This window comes from Erigeron canadensis, chromosome 4 (assembly GCF_010389155.1).
Source record: "Erigeron canadensis isolate Cc75 chromosome 4, C_canadensis_v1, whole genome shotgun sequence".
NCBI lineage: Eukaryota > Viridiplantae > Streptophyta > Magnoliopsida > Asterales > Asteraceae > Erigeron > Erigeron canadensis.
Window position 1 is genome coordinate 17,607,704 of NC_057764.1, and position 5,995 is coordinate 17,613,698.

Sequence of the window (5,995 nt, forward strand, 5' to 3'; positions counted from 1 at the left end):
AAAACTCATCAGGAAAATCATCATTAATATCATGCTCTTGTAACTCCTCAAGGTGAGGATTTTCGAGCCTACTAAGATGGTCAGCTGCCACATTCTCAGCCCCCTTTTTGTCTTTATTTTCAATGTCGAATTCTTGCAAAAGCAAGACCCAACGAATGAGACGGGGCTTGGCATCTTGTTTCGAGAACAAGTACCTCAAGGCAGAATGATCAGTATAGACAATGGTCTTGTTAAGGACTAAGTAGGGACGAAATTTATCAAAAGCATATACAACTGCCAACAACTCTTTTTCAGTAACCGTGTAGTTCTGTTGGGCAGGGTTTAAAGTCTTGCTAGCATACGAGATAGGGCGGAAATGCTTATCCTCCCTTTGGCCTAAAACGGCCCCTAAGGCATAATCGCTAGCGTCACACATCAACTCAAATGGTAAAGACCAATTGGGTGGAGTCATAATGGGGACATTGGTTAATCTCTCCTTAAGCAAGTTGAAAGTTTCAAGACACTCTTTATCAAACACAAATGGGACATCTTTCTCTAACAACTTAGTAATAGGTCGGTGATTTTAGAAAAATCTTTTATAAACCTACGGTAAAACCCCGCATGACCAAGAAAACTTCTAACAGATTTAACATTCGTGGGTGGAGGTAACTTACTTATCACATCAATTTTAGCTTTGTCAACCTCTAACCCTTCCTTAGAAACTTTATGTCCCAAAACTATACCCTCCTTGACCATAAAGTGACATTTTTCCCAATTCAAAACCAAATGCGCCCGTTCACACCTTTCCAATATCTTGTCAAGACTTTTTAAACAATTTTCAAATGAACTACCAAAAACTGAAAAATCATCCATGAACACTTCCATGGAGGTTTCTATCATATCCTGAAAATGGCATTCATGCAACGTTGGAAAGTCCTGGGTGCATTACAAAGACCAAATGGCATCCTCCTATAGGCATAAGTGGCATAGGGGCAAGTGAAGGTGGTCTTCTCTTGATCTTTCGGGTCTATGGGTATTTGGAAGTACCTAGAGAACCCGTCCAGAAAACAAAAATACTCATTCCCGGCGAGCCGTTCGAGCATTTGATCGATAAAGGGCAATGGGAAGTGATCCTTGCGGGTCGCATCATTTAGTTTCCGATAGTCAATACATACCCTCCACCCCGTGACAGTTCTTGTGGGAATTAATTCATTTTTGTCATTTAAAACAACAGTCATCCCACCCTTCTTCGGTACACAGTGTACCAGACTTACCCATGAACTATCCGAGATGGGGAATATGATTCCCACATCTAATAATTTCAAAACTTCTTTTTTAACAACATCCTTCATGTTTGGATTCAATCTCCGTTGTCTTTGCACAACAGGTTTAACATTATCAACAAAATTAATTGTGTGCTTACAAAATTCTGGACTTATACCCGGAATATCGGAAATCTTCCATGCAAAGGCCTTTTTATGGGCCTTCAACACGGTAATAAGCCTAGATTTTTCATCCTCCATCAAGGAAGATGAAATGAAAATGGGGAGAAAAGATGTACCTTCTAAATATGCATACTCCAAATGATCCGGAAGTGGCTTGAGTTCCAAATCGGTGGGAGGACTCTCAACCGATGTAGTTTCATCTTTGATTTCTTCGAAAGATTCATTCTCCGGTGGAGTTTCATCAACATTAAGAGCCATGATTTCATGCATCATTTCTTCAACCAACTCATGCTCTTCTTCACTACAAGCTAACACAGCTAGTCCATCTTCCATATCCAAATAGTCCATAAGCTCCTTTTCCAAAGCATCTTCCTCCTCGATCACATCGATCCTGAAACAATATTCATCACATGAGTACGTATGCTTAAGAGCTTTATCTACATTTAAAAAAACCTGGTCATCACCGACACCTAGAGAGATTTCTTTGGCCTTGACCCGGATGATAGCATCCGCGGTCATGAGGAATGGTCGGCCTAAAATTAGAGGCGCATTAATGTCCGCCTCCATTTCTAGAATAACAAAATCAACCGGGAAAATCAAATAACCCACTTTAATCTGTAAATTTTCCGCTATCCCCATGGGATATTGGAATGATCTATCCGCAAGCCTAATGCTCATGCGGGTCGGGGTCAATGCACCAAGAGACAACTTCTTATAAACAGAATAAGGCATCAAATTAATGTTGGCCCCAAGGTCGGCCAATACCTTATACAACTCAACACCAAAAGAACAAGAAATAAGAAAACTCCCTGGATCATCAAGCTTAGGGGGTATCTCGTTCTTTATTATTGCGGAAACTTCGGCACTCATGACCACCGTCTTGTCTTCTTGTAGCTTCTTCCTATCCGAAATAAGATCTTTAAGAAACTTCGCGTAGTTGGGCATACCTGCAAGGAGATCAACAAACGGAACAGAAATGTTAACATTTTGAATTAACTCAACGAATTTCTTAAAGTTCTCCTTGATCTTCCCTCGTCTCAACCGTTGGAAACGGCACCTTCGGTTGGTAGGGCCTCACCGGAGGTGTCTCAACAGTAGGTTTCTCAACATTCTTAGATGGAACGGCCGGGACCTTCACGGCTGGGTTTGACTCCATCTCGATCTCCTCATCCACATTTCCTTCTTGTTCAACCTGCACAAGAGGAGTAACAACATTAGGTAAAGCATTTGCAGAGTTATAAGTGTTACCTGCTCTTGTTGTGATAGCATTGACTTGCTCATTCCTAGCATTTGGATGGTTATACTTGGTTCCAGATCCTTGATTGTTCTGTTGAGGCTTAGGATTCTGCTGGGTATTGCTCGGTAAAGTACCGGGCTGCCTGTTCGACGCTCCTAGTCTTTCAAGCTTTGCCTTAATATCCTGAAACGTTGCTTGAGTACTCTTCGAACTTTGCTCAAGCTTATTTGTCAATCCATCCAGCCTAGTAGTCATAGCGTCCCATTGAGAGGCCATCTTCTCATTGGTAGCTTTCTAAGCACCTACCAAATCCTTCATGATATCTCTCAATTCAGCATTCGCATTCTGCTGACTGTTGAACCTGCTAAACCTGCTTCCACTAAAACCAGAATTATTAGCATTAAAATTAGATGAAGGAAAAGAAGTACCTGATGACCGATTTTGATAACCGGTACTCTGATTGAAGTTCCTTTGCTGATTCTGGACATAGTTAACTTCTTGTGCCGGCTTATCCGGGCAGTCCTCCGAGTTACGCATGTCCCCACAGTAGTCACACCCATCAGCAATCACCTTAATATCCCTTTCAATGCTTTTGAATCTCACATCTTGGTTGTCAAACCTCTCGTTCATCTGCTTTGTGAGGGCTTTGACTTCAGCTACCAAGCTCGATTCTTCACCGCTCTCCAACTTCGCCACAGTCTTACCACTAGTTCTCTTGCTTACAAGCTCATCACGATCAAAGAACTCCTTGGCCATATCATCCAAAATTTTGTATCCTTCAGCTGGGAAGACATTGTTCAAACTACCTCCAAATGCCCCGGCTAATTCCCTTTGAGTTCTCTTTAGCAACCCATCATAGAAGATCTCAACCACTGCTTCTGTGTTCAGATTGTTTCCTGGGCAACTCCTGATCATCTCCTTATATCGTTTCCAGGCATCTACTACATCTTCATCTGGTTGCTCCTTTAACCATGTCTTAGCTCCTCCACATAAAGTGAGTGGAAAAAGCTCAAGCTTCACATTATCATCTTGGTTCGCACCATAGTGATAAAACCTACAAATCTTCTCGAACCTCTCTAAATGCCCATACGGATCATTATTAGTTACCCCATCAAACTTCTCTTCCTCCACACTTTTCAAATGACTTCCTTTTAGAGAAAAGTTTACTCCGGTGGTTGGAAGGCGAATAGGAGTGCCCCTATTGGTGGGGACATTTCTCCTACGGTCACCGTAAAGACGGTTATTGGGGTTTTCCGGTTCTCGATCACCCATTCTCCTGGCTCTGATTGGTTGAGTTGCCTGAGGATTTTCTCTAGGAATCTCGGTTAAATCCGATTGATGAGTTTTATCCCGATTATCTTCTTCCCCTGAGCTATCACCAGTTTTGAACAAACCACTACCTTCGGAGAATTTAGGACTTAAGTGCACCTCGGATGTTGAACCTTTCTTTGAGCAATATTGATCCAAATCTACTCCGTGTGGTCACGGTTTTCGGTGTTTGAATCTATGTTTCCGGTGTTTGAGGGCTCCGTGTTGTTTGATCTAAGTAAGCGTCGTCTAGCTTTCCCTGGATTAGATTGAGGACTAAGCAAAGGTCGACCAGAGGCTCTTGTGTTCATCAACTAACAAAGCACCTGTACAAGCACCACAAGAAAAACCGTTAACAGCACCAGAATCTAACAAAATAAAACTAAAACAAAAATGAAAATCTATCTGTTAAAAACAAATAACTTCCTCGCAATTGAATGCAAGGAAGGATCGAATCACAAAACTAACAACTACTTAATTTAAGTCCCCGGCAGCGGCGCCGAAAACTTGATGTGCGAAATCTAGCTTTAAATTTATAAACACGATTTACCGAAAGACTGACTACTACACACTCTCAGGCAGTGTACCTGATCGCATGCAGTATAGTGAAAACTAGTAAGCCGAGATCGTTCGCAAGGACTTAAACAAGCAATTGTAAACATTAAATGATTCAAGTAAAATATGGGGGTTTTGTGGCCGTATTGCCACGTTGCAAGTAGTTAGTTTGAAAAATTAGTAATCACAAAGGATTAATCGAAGGAAGAATTTGTTGTTGAAAACAATAATTTAAAAGTCACCCATCTTGATTTCGCTCAACAGAATGCCAGGATTGCACATTTGATGAAGTTCAAATTCAATTTAGTGATTAAATGACCGAGACTCAAGTTAATCGCCAACCCCGTACCCGTCAAGTTAACAACTTATTCGATTCTGTTGTATAGACTAGTTTCATTATTAAGACCGGTACCCCGAGACGCCATTTTATAACTTCCCTAGTTAAACAATGGTTTTGGTCATTTCAGGTAACAATTTTGCCTATCGATTGTACCCAACCGTCAACCCATTAATTCTTATCAAATATCGATTACCCTCTACCGTACCCGTCATAGAACCACTTGCTTCTAACTAAGCAATCAAAATAACTTATACCCAAATCCTACTCGTCACTAAGCAATGAATACAAATTATCCGCAATCAATAATTGAATGACAAAGAATTAATAGATTAAGATCACGACAAAACGTTAAATCAAATCACTTGAATTAATAAATATTGTGCAATCCCTACATAATGTCTCACTCCATCAAGATGGATGAAAAGGCGATTAGCCACTCATATTAACTATGAAATAACAAGTCAAAACGAAAGAATTCATTGTTACCGAATACAAAGGATTGAAAAACAAATAACCAAATGATTCCGAACGAGTCTTTTATCCTCCAAAATGATGAAAAATAAGAAAAACCCTAGAAAAAGCTCTTCAAATCGTCTGGAAAGTGAAAGATAGGTTTTTGGAATGTTTTTGCAGCTATTTATATGATGCAGAAAAGTGGACAGATTCGGCGCCCAGGTGCGTCGCACCTCACCCTTTGACTTTATTGACTTTCACTTCGTTGACTGATCTTTTGTCTCCTATAGAGAATGTGCGTCGCACATTCATTGGACTGAGAAGCACTTATTTCCACGACAAGCAAAACGGCGACGCACTCCATTGGGTGCGTCGCACTCTGGCGTTGACCTTCTTTGACCAGCTTGACTTCTTTAATTCTTCATTCATGAGCCACATGAAACATCCGTAAACACCCATTTTGCTCCAGAAACTTCGTTTTCTGCAAAATATCGCTTAGGTACCTGTTTTCCACCTGAAAAACTAACAAATACCATAAACGCACCAAATGTATACGAAAATGACTCGTAAACCTCACTAATCGACACTTTAAGCTATGGGAAATGGGCATAAAATACGACATATCACCCCCCTCCCTCTACAACTGTTCTGTGTATAATATACTCTATATATTGCTTC